Source organism: Vipera berus (genome assembly GCF_964194415.1).
Source record: "Vipera berus genome assembly, chromosome: 5".
NCBI lineage: Eukaryota > Metazoa > Chordata > Lepidosauria > Squamata > Viperidae > Vipera > Vipera berus.
The window spans coordinates 4,323,321-4,336,710 of record NC_138207.1 but is presented as its reverse complement, the minus strand read 5'-3'; the positions used below and the strand labels follow the sequence as shown (position 1 = coordinate 4,336,710).

At 45.7% G+C, this 13,390-nt stretch overlaps 1 long non-coding RNA gene across 2 annotated transcripts; it reads left to right on the top strand.

Annotated features, from left to right (window-relative positions):
* Positions 1-27: 27 nt before the first annotated feature.
* LOC308669049 lies at positions 28-13,390 on the top strand. Of its 2 annotated transcripts, XR_014026658.1 has the most exons (5): positions 28-2,184; positions 2,289-2,462; positions 3,334-3,433; positions 6,917-6,959; positions 13,154-13,390. It is a non-coding gene; the product is annotated as an uncharacterized lncRNA (long non-coding RNA). The 2 variants fall into 2 exon arrangements; XR_014026659.1 differs by lacking the exon at positions 13,154-13,390 and having other exon boundaries at positions 6,906-6,931.

Below are 13,390 nucleotides of genomic sequence, written 5' to 3'. Positions count from 1 at the left end.
CGAGCTGCAGGCGACGCACCGACGGCATCCTCCGCCCCGGCCGGTTGGGGGGGTGGGGGGGGAGGAGGAGGGGGGAGCCGTCGAGATCCAGCCATCCGTCGCTCGCCGGCCCGCCTTCTCCTGGCCTGGGGGGGGGGGCGGGACGGGCCCCGAGGGGGCGCTCTGGGGCCGAAGCTCAGCCGGCGCCTCTTCCTCCTCCTCCTCCGACCTGGCTTTCCGCGCTCGAGATCCCCGCACGGCCGGGCACCATGGGCGTGGGAGTCCATCCCACGCTTGCAAACGCTTTGAGTTGGGGAAGGCTGGCAGAAAGTTGGGGTTGAGAAACCCCTTCTCCCCCCCTCCGCACTCTTTTTCTCTTTCTTTCTTTCTTTCTTTCTTTCTTTCTTTCTTTCTTTCTTTCTTTCTTTCTTTCTTTCTTTCTTTCTTTCTTTCTTTCTTTCTTTCTTTCTTTCTTTCTTTCTTTCTTTCTTTCTTTCTTTCTTTCTTTCTTTCTTTCTTTCTTTCTTTCTTTCTTTCTTTCTCCTAATGTCTCAAATTCCAGGGGTGGGGTGGGGGATACTTAAAAATTGGATTAAATTCCCGTTGACTCGAGGGAGGTGGTTCTCCCCAATTGTTGGTTGGGAAATTCCCAGTGTCTGCCCCCCCCCTGGCCAGGGATCAGTAATTGGGTAGGGGGAAACTTGACCGAGGTATCGTAGATTGCTCATTTCCCCCCTTCCCAACCCTTTTTTGTCTTCAGGGGATCCGAGGAGCCAGAAAGGAGGATGGCGAGATCCTAAGTAAAGGACCTCAACAACTTTACTATTAGGATCAGGATTAAGCTGTTTCCAGGGATTCTGTGTACACACACACACACACACACACACACACACGTATGCACAAACATTGTGGACCCCACACTGCAAAATCCCAAGACCCAGAGTATCCTGACTGCCATAAAAATTGGGAGGTGGGGAAGCAAGCCTGGAGATCGGCTCCAAGATCGGCTGCTGTGATTCTCACAAGTTGCGGGTGCGAGCCCGTCTCCCCCGGCTAACCCGAGGGTGGGCTTAGCAGTTGTGGGAAGCCAGCTACCATCTGCAGGTCATCAAATGAGTGAGAACAATCAAGCAGTGGAACAGGAGTTGCCTCCAGAAGTTGTGGGAGCTTCATCAAAGGAAGCTGTCAAGGAGAGACTGGACCGCCATCAGACAGAAATGGTGTAGGCCGGGTCTCCTGCTTGGGCGGGGGTTGGACTAGATGACCTACAAGGTCCCTTCCAACTCTTGTTATTCTGAAATGATGATGAAGCCAGCTTACCTTGCAGGACGCTTTGACTGGTTCTTGATGTACTCCACCTTCGGGGTTGACTAATAGCTTGCACCCTTCAGTAACCAAGGTGAGGCTTAAACCACCTTTACACCTTTTGTGTAAAGGCAAGCACTGAGTTTAACCTGACCTGGCTTGGTTAAACTGGTGGTATGAGTGCAGCCACAGTGGGACTTTCTTGTTGATTTATTTATTACATTTATTTGCCGCCCCCTTCTCCCTTTGAACTGACTCTGTGCAGTTTGCAGCGCAGGAGCTTATGATCTCTCTGAATGCACCTGTGGTTTGTTAAATCCTAGTTAGTGAGTGCATGTGTGTATGTGTGTGTATGCTTGCATTTAGCAGAGTTTTCTCCCATAGCCCTTGGCTCGCTTCAACCTTTCGCTCTCCCGGAATAATTTTAGCCAGGTGAAGGCACCAGGCTAGGAACCGGGAGATGGTGAGTTCTAGTCCTGTCTTAGAAATGAAAGCTGGCCGGGGGACTTCGCACCAATTACCAGGAGACAGAAAGTTCTAGTCCCGCCTTAGGCACGAAAGGCGAGTGGGTGATTTGTCAATCATTAGGAGATCGTGAGTTCTAGTCCCACCTTAGGGATGAAAGTTACGTAGCTGGGTGACTTTGGGCCAATCATCAGGAGACAGTGAGTTCTAGTCCCGCCTTAGCCACGAAAGCTGGTTGGGTGATGCCAATTGCCAGGAGATGGTGAGTTCTAGTCCCTTAAGGATGAAAGCTGACTGGCTGATTTCTACCAATCAACAGGAAACAGTGAGTTCTAGTCCCGCCTTAGCTGTGAAAGCCAACTGATTGACCTTGGGCCAGTCCCTCTCTCTCAGCCCACCTCACAAGGTTGTTGTGGCAAATTTAGGAGGAGGAAGGTAAGTTCATGTTCACGGCCATGTTCACGGCCTTGAGTTATTTGTTAAACTAATAAATGCGGGATACAAACAAACAAATAAAAACAATTTCCTTTGCGAAGCAGCTGCTGCCTTGGAGAGACAGCCATAGAAAAGCAAAAATCGATTGGACCATGCGGGTCCTTGGTTGGGAGACCACAAGGAGATCCCAGAGTCCCGGTAGAAGGCCGGAGTACCCATATCCACAAATGCTGCTGAGATCTATCTGGATATCTTTCATGAAATCACCAGCCTGGAAGGTCTACTCAAGAGGAAATTTGCCTTCTAATGAGGCTCCTGTTCTGATCCAAATTGTCTCCCCCCATCAATGGGAAAACGGGCTTCAGGATTATGAAACTACTGCTGTCTTACAACAGGGGTCTCCAAACTGGGCGACTTTACAACTTTTGGAACTTATTCCTCAGCCAGGAATTATGGGAGTTGAAGTCCACAAATCGTAAAGTCGCCCAGTTTGAAGACTCTTGTCTTAGAACAGGGGTTTTCAAACTTGGCCCTTTTATGACTCGTGGACTTCAACTCCCAGCATGCCTGGCTGAGGAATTCTGGGAGTTGAAGTCCACAAGTCATAAAAGGGCCAAGATTTAAGACCCAAGAACCTCATTTTTTTTCATCTTTCTTTCCCGGTTAGACAAAGTAAAGTTTACAACCAGTGGTGGGAAATTGGCTTGGCCTTTTTTGGTGCTTCCTGTCCCCCACTTCCTTGTAGGAGATTCTGCGTATCACTTCCCAGAGCTCCTGATGCTGTCACCGCTGCCCCTTATCTAGAATTGCCCCCATAGGGGTAAGGGGGGGGTGGCTTTACGAAAACCAGTTGAGGTCAGAGGTATTTGCAGAGCAACTGCCCCGGGGCAGTTAACATCATTCCCTTAAATTGGACAGGGCAGGAGAGGCAAAGGGAACGAGCTGTGGTTGTGTGTGCATAAGTGTGCAATTAACATCCAACCTCTGTGTGTGTGTGTGAGAGAGGGGTGGGGGCGCAGGGGCAATAGGAATGAAGGGAAAACGGCCTGGTGCAAAAGCAGGGCTATCAGCCTATCAGAAAAAAACGTTTTTGACGTACATTTTAAAAGTGTTTTACTTTTAAGACTATCTTTCTTATATTGTTTATAGGTGGTGTACAGTTTTAGCTTTTTCATGCAAGGAGCCCTTGACTAACAACCACACCTGGGCCCCAGAATTTATATTGCCAAGCAAGACCTTTGTTTGTGGAGTTTTTGCCCCGTTTGGACAGCCTTTTTGTGCCAAAGTTGTTAAGTGAAGCACTGCGGTTGTTGAGTTAGTGAAACCGTTGTTAAATGAATCAGGCTTCTAACCCCCCGCCCTTGACTTTGCTGGTCAGGAGGTCGCAAAAGGGGGCCACTCGATCCCTGGGGTTACTGTAAAGCTAAAGTAAAGTAAAAGTAAAATTAAAGTTAAAGTCAAGTCAAGTTAAAGTCAAGTCAAGTAAAGTTAAAGTTAAAATAAAGCTAAAGTAAAGTAAAGTTAAAGTAAAGTAAAATTAAAATTAAAGTTAAAGTAAAAGTTAAAGTAAAGTTACAGTAAAGTTAAAATAAAGTAAAGTTAAAGTAAAGTTAAAGTCAAGTAAAATTAAAGGTAAAGCAAAGTTAAGGTTAAAATAAAGTAAAGTTAAAGTAAAGCTAAAGTAAAGTAAAGTTAAAGTTAAAGTAAAATTAAAGTTAAAGTTAAAGTTAAAGTAAAGTAAAATTAAAATTAAAGTAAAATTAAAATTAAAGTTAAAGTCAAGTTAAAGTCAAGTCAAGTTAAAGTTAAAGTTAAAATAAAGTTAAAGTAAAGTAAAGGTAAAGTAAAGTAAAATTAAAGTTAAAGTAAAGTTAAAGTAAAGTTAAACTTAAAGTTAAAGTAAACTTAACATTATGAAAACCAAGATCATGGCATCCGGCCCTCTCAATTCCTGGCAAATAGATGGGGAAGAAATGGAGGTAGTGACAGATTTTATTTTCCTGGGCTCCAAGATCACCACAGACGGGGACTGCAGCCAAGAAATTAAAAGACGCTTGCTCCTGGGGAGGAAAGCCATGGCAAATCTAGACAGCAGACTAAAAAGCAGAGACATCACCCTGTCAACAAAAGTGCGCATAGTCAAGGCTATGGTCTTCCCAGTTGCAATGTATGGCAGTGAAAGTTGAACCATAAGAAAGGCTGAGCGCCAAAGAATTGAGGCCTTTGAACTCTGGTGCTGGAGAAGACTCCTGGGAGTCCCTTGGACTGCAAGGCGATCCAACCGGTCAGTCCTAGAGGAGATCAACCCTGACTGCTCTTTAGAAGGCCAGATCCTGAAGCTAAAACTCAAATACTTTGGCCACCTAATGAGAAGGAAGGACTCACTGGAGAAGAGCCTAATGCTGGGAAAGATTGAGGGCAAGAGAAGAAGGGGACGGCAGAGAATGAGGTGGCTGGATGGAGTCACTGAAGGAGGAGGCGTGAGCCTAAATGGACTCCAGAAGATGGTAGAGGACAGGAAGGCCTGGAGGAACATTGTCCATAGGGTCGCGATGGGTCGGACACGACTTCGCAACTAACAACAACAAAGTAAAACAAAATGTTAAGAATTTGTGCAAAAGCATGTTTTTGGGATAGAGATGACCGTAAACCAAATTTTAACTACCGCTATTTTTCCACCAAGCGCAAAGCAGAGGGCAACGCAGGCAACAATGAACAAAAGCTTTGAGATAGGTAATATATAAAGAGCCTCCCTCCCCCCCATCAGTTTAAAAATGTCACTGCAATGAACAACATATAAGCATTCCTTTGGTATTTGTTACTCTAAGAAATCCACCATCTTTTTCAGAACTATTCCGGATTGTTCCATTAGAGCTTCTCAATCTCAACCATAGTCAGATGTGTGGACTTCATTTCCCAGAATTCCCCAGGCAGCAAGCTGGCTGAGGAATTTTTAAACTCATGGAGTTGGGCAATAGAATCATACAAAGCAGGGGGCTTCAAGCTTGGCCCTTTTATGACTTGTGGACCACAACTCCCAGAATTCCTCAGCCAGGCACGCTGGGAGTTGAAGTCCACAAGTCATAAAAGGGCCAAGTTTGAAGACCCCTGATACAAAGCCATGAATCTGGCTTCAGAAAGAAAAACAGCATCAACTTTCAAGCAATTTCCTTGCCAGGGATACAAAATGGTTTTTTTTTGTTTCTTTTAAACCAAGTTTAGCCTACACCAGTGATCGCTTTTTTTGGTATCTCTGCTTAGCTTTTCAGTTGGCTCGCTACTGCCCCCTAGCCAAGAAAAGGGATGACAAGATAAGATAAAGATCAGATAAGCCAGAGGTCTTCAAACTTGGCCCTTTTATGACTTGTGGACTTCAACTCCCAGAATTCCTCAGCCAGGCATGCTGGCTGAGGAATTCTGGGAGTTGAAGTCTGCAAGTCATGAAGGGGCCATAGTTCCCCTATGCTGGCTGAGGAATTCTGGGAGTTGAAGTCCGCAAGTCATCCAAGGGCTAAGTTTGAAGACCCCTGAGGTAAGCCTTTATTGTCATTTATTTACTATGAGCCCACATTAAAAAAAGAAATTCTGTTGCCTGGTCTCAGGGGAATCCTGGGAGTTGAAGTCCACAAGTCTTAAAGAAGCTGAGGTTGGGCCTCCTTAATCTAGTGGTTAAGGCAGTCAGGGTAGAAAGCTGGAGTTTGGACCATGAGTTCAAGTCCTGCCTTAGCCACAAAACCCAGCTGGATGACTTTGGGCCGGTCCCTGTCTTTCCCAACCCAACCCAACTCACCGGATTGTTTTTGTGGGGAAAATTGGAAGAGGAAGTTGGGTTATGCATGTCTGCCGACCTGGGTTGTTTGTACAAATAATAAAGGCGGGAAATAAACAAATATTGCACATATGTAGCTAGATAAGTAAGAGGAACCTGTGCTTTGGGAGAAAACGTATCTGTGAAGGTGGGAGATGCTACAGGCGAGTGCAGCTGTTTGCCTACACAATTTTTACAACATTTGAAGGAGTTGGATTGCCAGCTCTTTGCAAAAGGATGTTCCGTTAAGTGGCCTTTAGCTCGATCTTGACAAACGAGGTGTTCCTCTATTCTGTTTTGTCAGTGATAATCCGTCAAAAACAGGTTGCAGAATCTGCTCTCTTCCTTTCTTCGGCTCTTCCTCCTGGTTAAAGTATTCGTATTAATGTTAGCAGGGAAATATCTTCATTTGCAGGATCAAGTAAGAACTAATGAGGTGTTGGAATTCGATTATCAGCAAGGGAAAGCATTTCTTAAAAGCTAGGCCTGATTCTGGAATCGTTTAATTTTATTTTATTTTGATAGATAATTTTTGGTATAGATCAGAGGCCTTCAAACTTGGCCCTTTTATGACTTGTGGACTTCAACTCCCAGAATTTCTGGGAGTTGGCTGAGGAATTCTGACTGGCTGAGGAATTCTGGGAGTTGAAGTCCACAAGTCATAAAAGGGCCAGGCTTGAAGACCCCTGCCATATTCTCCTTGCAGCTTTGGCTTTTTATAATAGCTTTAGCTTTTTATAATAGTTTTATGGAGGATCTTACTAAGTGCCTTATTTGCAACCGAGCCATTATTAGTCAGTTTTGCCTCAGTAGGAAGCGGCCGCTGGTTTCTATTTCGACTTTCTGGTAACACATTAAAGCAACTCCTTTGCTGAAATCTAATTTCAATGTTTCCTTCTTTTTTTCTCTTAAGGGACCCCTGAGGATAAACCCCAAGAAATACCATGATGCCTTCATTCCTTCCCCAGTAAGTAATTCTGTAAACCTTAGCAATGGGGGGGGGGGGGTTCACGTGAGATGAACATCCCTCCCGTCTTGGATTGATGGAGGAGCAAGAGATGAACTGGACTTTCATGGGTTTTTTTTCCCCTTGAAAACATTTCTCATCCAAGAAGCTTCTTTAATTCTTCAGAAGAAGCTTCTGAGCTGAACTAGAATACTTAATAATGATGATGGCGGTGATGATGATGATAAAGTTGGAAGGGACCTTGGAGATCATCTAGTCCAACCCCCTGCTCAGGCAGGAAACCTTATACCATTTCAGACAAATGGCTGTTCAGTCTCTTTTTAAAAACTTCCAGTGTTGGAGCATTCACTGCTTCCGGAAGCAGGTTGTTCCACTGGTTAATTGTTCTAACTGTCAGGAAGTTTCTCCTTAGTTCTAGGTTGCTTCTCTCCTTGATGAGTTTCCATCCATTGGTTCTTGTCCTGCCTTCAGATGCTTTGGAGAATAGCTTGACTCCCTTTTCTTTGGGGCATCCCTTGAGATATTGCAAGACTGCTATCATGTCCCCCCTCGTCCTTCTCTTCATTAAACTAGATATACCCAATTCTAGCAACTGTTCCTTATGTGATTTAGCCTCCAATCCCCTAATCATCTTTGTTGCTCTTCTCTGCACTCTTTCTAGAGTCTCAACATCTTTTTTACATCGTGGTGACCAAAACTAGATGCCATATTCCAAGGGTGGCCTTAACCTAGGCCTTGTAAAGTGGTATTAACACTTCGTGTGATCTCGATTCTATCCCTCTGTTGATGCAGCCTAGCACTGTGTTGGCTTTTTGGCAGCTGCAGCACACGGCTGGCTCATATTGAAGTGATTGTCTACTAGGACTCCGAGATCCCTCTCACAGTTACTACTATTGAGCAAGGTACCCCCTGTACTATACCTGTGCATTTGGTTTTTCCTGCCTAAATGTAGAACCTGACTTTTTCCACCATTGAATTTCGTTTGGCCAAGTGCGATTCGACTCACAAAGGAATGTGTCTCCGGTGCAGAATCTCTCAGTGTACATTCAAAACAACAGAGTATTAGTAATAATAATAATCACCATATAATGGTGCCAATAGGAGAAGGAAGTGGAAAAGACGAGAAGGAGAATAGCAATACAGCCATCAAACCCGGGTAAATATACTTGGACATAAAACAATATTGTGAGGATTAGGTGTTCAGCCGAGTGATGGCACGGGGGGGGGGAAACCCAAACACCTGTCTTTGTGTCTAGTTGTTTTGGCATGCAGTGCCCTAAGCTGGTGTCCCGAGGGCAGGAGGTGAAAGAGTTTATGTCCAAGGGGTCTGTAGATGCTTTCTCAGGGCTTTTTCTGACCCACGCAATATACAAGTCCTCAGTGGAAGGCAGGCCGGTTGCTAATGAAGAAGCATCTCGAATGAGAAGCAAAACGTTTTTCACGATTAAAAAAAAGCAAAGTCCAATTGCCTTTTGGAAAAGCACCTTGACCTGGGCGGTTGAGAATCTCCATAGGCAGCAAGCGATGAGGGTGCAGGAAATGCACCCAGCTTGGCAAAACTTTTGCTTGCAACTCATCCAGTCATGCTCTCTCGGTCCGCTTTAGATTCCAAGGGCCTTCTCTGAAAGAAATGCAAAAAAAATATGGTACAGACTAATGGCGTCAAGAGAGGGACAGAAATCAAGCTCACGCGACGTGTTAATACCACTTTACAAGGCCTTGGTAAGGCCACACTTGGAATCCTGCATCCAGTTTTGGTCACCACGATGTAGAAATGATGTTGAAACTCTAGAAAGAGTGCAGAGAAGAGCAACAAAGATGATCAGGGGACTGGAGACTAAAACATATAAGGAATGGTGGCAGGAATTGGGTATGTCTCATTTAATGAAGAGAAGGACTAGGGGGGGGTGACATGATAGCAGTGTTCCAGTATCTCAGGGGCTGCCCCAAAGAAGAGGCAGTCAAGCTGTTCTCCAAAGCGCCTGAAGGCAGGACAAGAAGTCACAGATGGAAACTGACCAAGGAGAGAAGCAATCTAGAAATAAAGAGAAATCTCCTAACAGTGAGAACAATTAACCAGTGGAACAACCTGACTCCAGAAGTGGTGAATGCTCCAACACTGGAGGTTTTTAAGAAGAGATTGGACAGCCATTTGTCTGAAATGGTATAGGGTTTTCTGCCTTAGCAGGGGGTTGGACTAGATGACTTCCAAGGTCCCTTCCAACGTTGTTGTTGTTATTATTATTATTATTATTATTATTATTATTATTATTATTATTATTATTTATTATTATTGTTGTTGTTATTGTTGTTTCTGGCTTATTTCTCTTGGCACTTCTGAAATCGTCCTGCTGAAACCCTGCTGCGTTTTTAATTTCCCCAACAGGCATGTGAATGATCTGAATGAGCAGTATTTGAGAGGCTGCCACAGAAAAGAGCGGGGTGGGGTGGGGGGGGGGGTGTCAAGCTATTTTCCAAAGCACCAAAAGGCAAGACAAAAAAAAACACCAATGGAAACTAATCAAGGAGAGAAGCAACCTGGAAATAAGGAGAAATGTCCTGACGGTGAGGACAGTTAACCGGTGGAACAGCTTGCCACCAGAAACTGTGGGTGCTCCAATACTGGAGGTTTTTTTAAGAAAAGACCGGACAGCCCCTTGTCTGAAATGGTATAGGGGTCTCCTGCCTGAGCAGGGGGTTGGACTAGAAGATCTCCCAAGGCCCCTTTCCAGCTGTATTCCGACTTAATGAAACTATTAACCAGTGGAACTCCTTGCCTCCAGAAGTTGTGAGTGCTCCAACACTGGAAGTTTTTAAGAAGAGACTGGACTCTGAAATGGTATAGCGTTTCCTCCCTGAGCTGGGGGTTGGACTAGATGACCTCCAAGGTCCCTTCCAACTCTGCTACTCTGTTCTGTTCTAGGTCAAGGGCTGCTTGTAGAGTCTAAACGGGGTGGGTGGGTGTAAGAGGGAGACTTCGTCCGCCCCTCGCAGCTTTGTTGCAGCGAGTTAGCGAGAGGGAAATTCCTAACCCAGCTAGAAGAAACGGGTGAACGAATCCACTAACCAGATCAACTCTTTGTGAAAAAAGCTGCAACGTGAAGCCAGTGTTAGTTTCCTGGAGTGCGATTTAAGGGAAGCACAAAACGAGAGCGAGCGGGGCAAAAGAAAACCTCCTTTTGTTCCGTCCCTCTCCCCTCCCCCCCATGGCAGGTCCCAACCGGGGTGCCGAGTGATGTAACTGTGCGGTGGGATTACTGCCGGGGGGGGCGGCGGAGAGGGGTGAGGGGGTGGGGGGGACGGCAAAGCCGAAATCTGGCTTGATTTAGTCCAACAAGCTTTGCAATTTTTCGGCATCTCATCATGGGAGGCAACTTTGCGCCAGCTGTCGATCTCCTTCCCCCCCCCCCCACGGTGGGCTTGGTACCCGGCACTCCATAAAGGATATATATATATATGTGTGTGTGTGTGTGTTTTTGTGTGTTAAACGTTTGTTAAGTATTTAGATTACCTTGCTAGGCACCAAACATGGGACAAATCTTTATTGCCTGTTTCAGCCTAACCCAAGGCCATCCACAGGCAGTGGTCACAGTAGTGACAGCTCATATTTGTGTAAATATTTTTAGATTGCTAACAAAGAATTAAAGGGAGACTGATATGCATTTCAAACTTATTTGTTCTCATCAGTCAGCCATACCCTTCTGAGATTCGAACCTGGGCTGATTGCACATTAGGCAGTTGTTTTAACCTCTAGGCCACTGTGGCCAATATATATTGCTCAGAAAAATAAAGGCAACACAAGCTAAGACATCCTACTATTAAATACAGTACATTGTGTTGTTTAAGTGTTCCCTTTATTTTTTTGAGCAGTATATATATATATATTTGTGGACGCACAAGAGCCCTGAGCTGTCGCAGGGTGGGTGGGGGTCAAGTACATTTTCCTCGGTGGGAACCTCATGATGGGAAGATATCCCGGTCTCTTTCTAGCCGCTTCTGACCCCGGCCGTTGCAATTCGGCACGTAGGACGCCCATTTTTCTCAGGAGCACCTGTTAGCTGCTGCTGCTGCTGACATCAGCCGAGTTGGGAGCCGTGGAGTTTTTCTCCCCCCGCCCCCCGTGTCCTTGTTTGAGAGATTCAGCAGGAAGATTTGGGAAGCGTGGCCAGCTCTTCCTGTACACGACTCTCGGTTTTCTACGCTTTGTCCAGAAACGCATTTTTTATTTTTTTGATTTTGGCTTCCAAAAACGTGCTTTGGTCTCAGTCAGAAGTGTCCAACCTTGGCAACTTTTCAATCAGTCCGAATAGAGCTGGAAGGGACCTTGGAGGTCTTCTAGTCCAACCCCCCCACCCCCGCTCAAGCTGGAGATCCTGTGCTTTTTCAGATAGCTGACTGTCCAGTCTTCGCTTAAAAATCTCCAGTGATGGAGCACCCACGACGTCTGGAGGCAAGCGGTTCCACTGGTCAATTGTCCTCACTGTTTTAGGAAGTTGCTTCTCTCCTTGATTAGTTTCCATCCGTTGCTTCTTGTCTTGCCTTCTGCTGCTTTCGGAAACAACTCGACCCCCTCCTCTTTGTGGCAGCCCCTCAAATTTGGAGCACGGCTATCGTGTCTCCCCTCGTCCTTCTCTTCATTAAACTGGACATCCCCAATTCCTGCAACCGTTCTTCGTATCTTTTAGCCTCCAGTCCCCTGATCCTCTTTGTTGCTCTTCTCTGCACTCTTTCTAGAATCTCAACACCTTTTTTTTAGCAGTGTGGTGACCAAAGCTGGATGCCGTATTCCAGGTGTGGCTTTACTAAGGCTTTTTATTAAGTGGTCCTTAATACTTCATGGGAATTTGATTCTGTGCCTCTGCTTATACAACCAAGGATTGTTCAATCCTCATTTGTGCCACTTTAAGACTTGTCAGACAGTTCTTGTATCAAAGACACAACGCACATCTGTACAATGATTTATTGATGTATTGATTTATTGATGTATTGGTATTGATGTATTGATTTGCATCATCATCATCTTCATCTAGTTAGAAGGGACTTTGGAGGTCATCTAGCCCAACCCCCTGCTCAGGCAGGAAACCCCTATACCATTTCAGGCAAATGGCTGTCTAGTCTCTTCTTAAAAACTTCCAGTGCTGGAGCATTCACCGTTTCTGGAGGCAAGTTGTTCCACTGGTTAATTGTTTTAACTGTCAGGAAGTTTCTCCTTAGTTGTTAGTTGCTTCTCTCCTTGATTGGTTTCCATCCGTTGCTTCTTGTCCTGCCTTCGGGCGCTTTGGAGAAGAGCTTGACTCCCTCTTCTTTGGGGCAGGCCCTGAGAGATTGGAAGGCTGCTATCATGTCCCCCCTCGTCCTTCTCTTCGTTAAACTAGACCTACCCAATTCCAGCAACCGTTCCCTATATGTTTTAGCCTCCAGCCCCCTAATCATCTTTGTTGCTCTTCTCTGTACCATTTCTAGAGTCTCGACATCTTTTTTACATCGTGGTGACCAAAACTGGATGCAATATTCCAGGTGTGGCCTTACCAAGGCATTGTAAAGTGGTATTAGTACTTCACTTGATCTTGATTCTATCCCTCTGTTAATGCAGTCTAGCACTGTGTTGGCTTTTTTTGGCAGCTGCAGCACACTGCTGGCTCATATTGAAGTGATTGTCTACTAGGACTCCGAGATCCCTCTCACAGTTACTGTTAGATGTTTTTGTGCCAGCCATGGCAGCTTCTTGAAAGGTCACCAGATGGGAGCAAAGAGGCACCTTTGCTCCCACTGGTGGGTCAGGGGTCTCCGGCCCCTGCAGTCCCATTGGAGAGAGTTAATGGCCCTCCGGCCCCCTCACTCTTATTGGTAAGGGAGGGGCCGGGGACCCCCATAAAAAACCTCTGCACAGGGGCTGCTCTTTAGCTCTTGTTCTAGCTCCCTTTGGGACTGATCCATGGGCTCAATCCAGGCATGGGTGCCTCCATGCCAGGGAACTCTTTCTCTTTGCTTTATATCTAAATAAAGCTTCACCTGATTGCATCCCTGCGTGCTGCCTTTTGCTTGGAAGCGCCTCAACGAGCCATCGGTCTTGTGAGGCCTCTCACAGTTACTACTATTGAGCAAGGTACCCCCTGTACTATACCTGTGCATTTGATTTTTCCTGCCTAAATGTAGAACCTTACTTTTTTCACCATTGAATTTCATTTTGTTAGATAGCGCCCAGTGTTCGAGTCTGTCCAGATCCTCCTGTATCTTAAGCCTATCTTCTGGAGTATTGGCTCTTCCTGCCAGCTTGGTGTCGTCTGCAAATTTGATGAGTTCCCCATCTATCCCCTCATCCAAATCGTTGATGAAGATGTTGAAGAGCACTGGGCCCAGAATAGAGCCCTGGTGCACCCCACTACACACTTCCTTCCATGTAGATGCAGTTCCATTGAGGACCACACGCT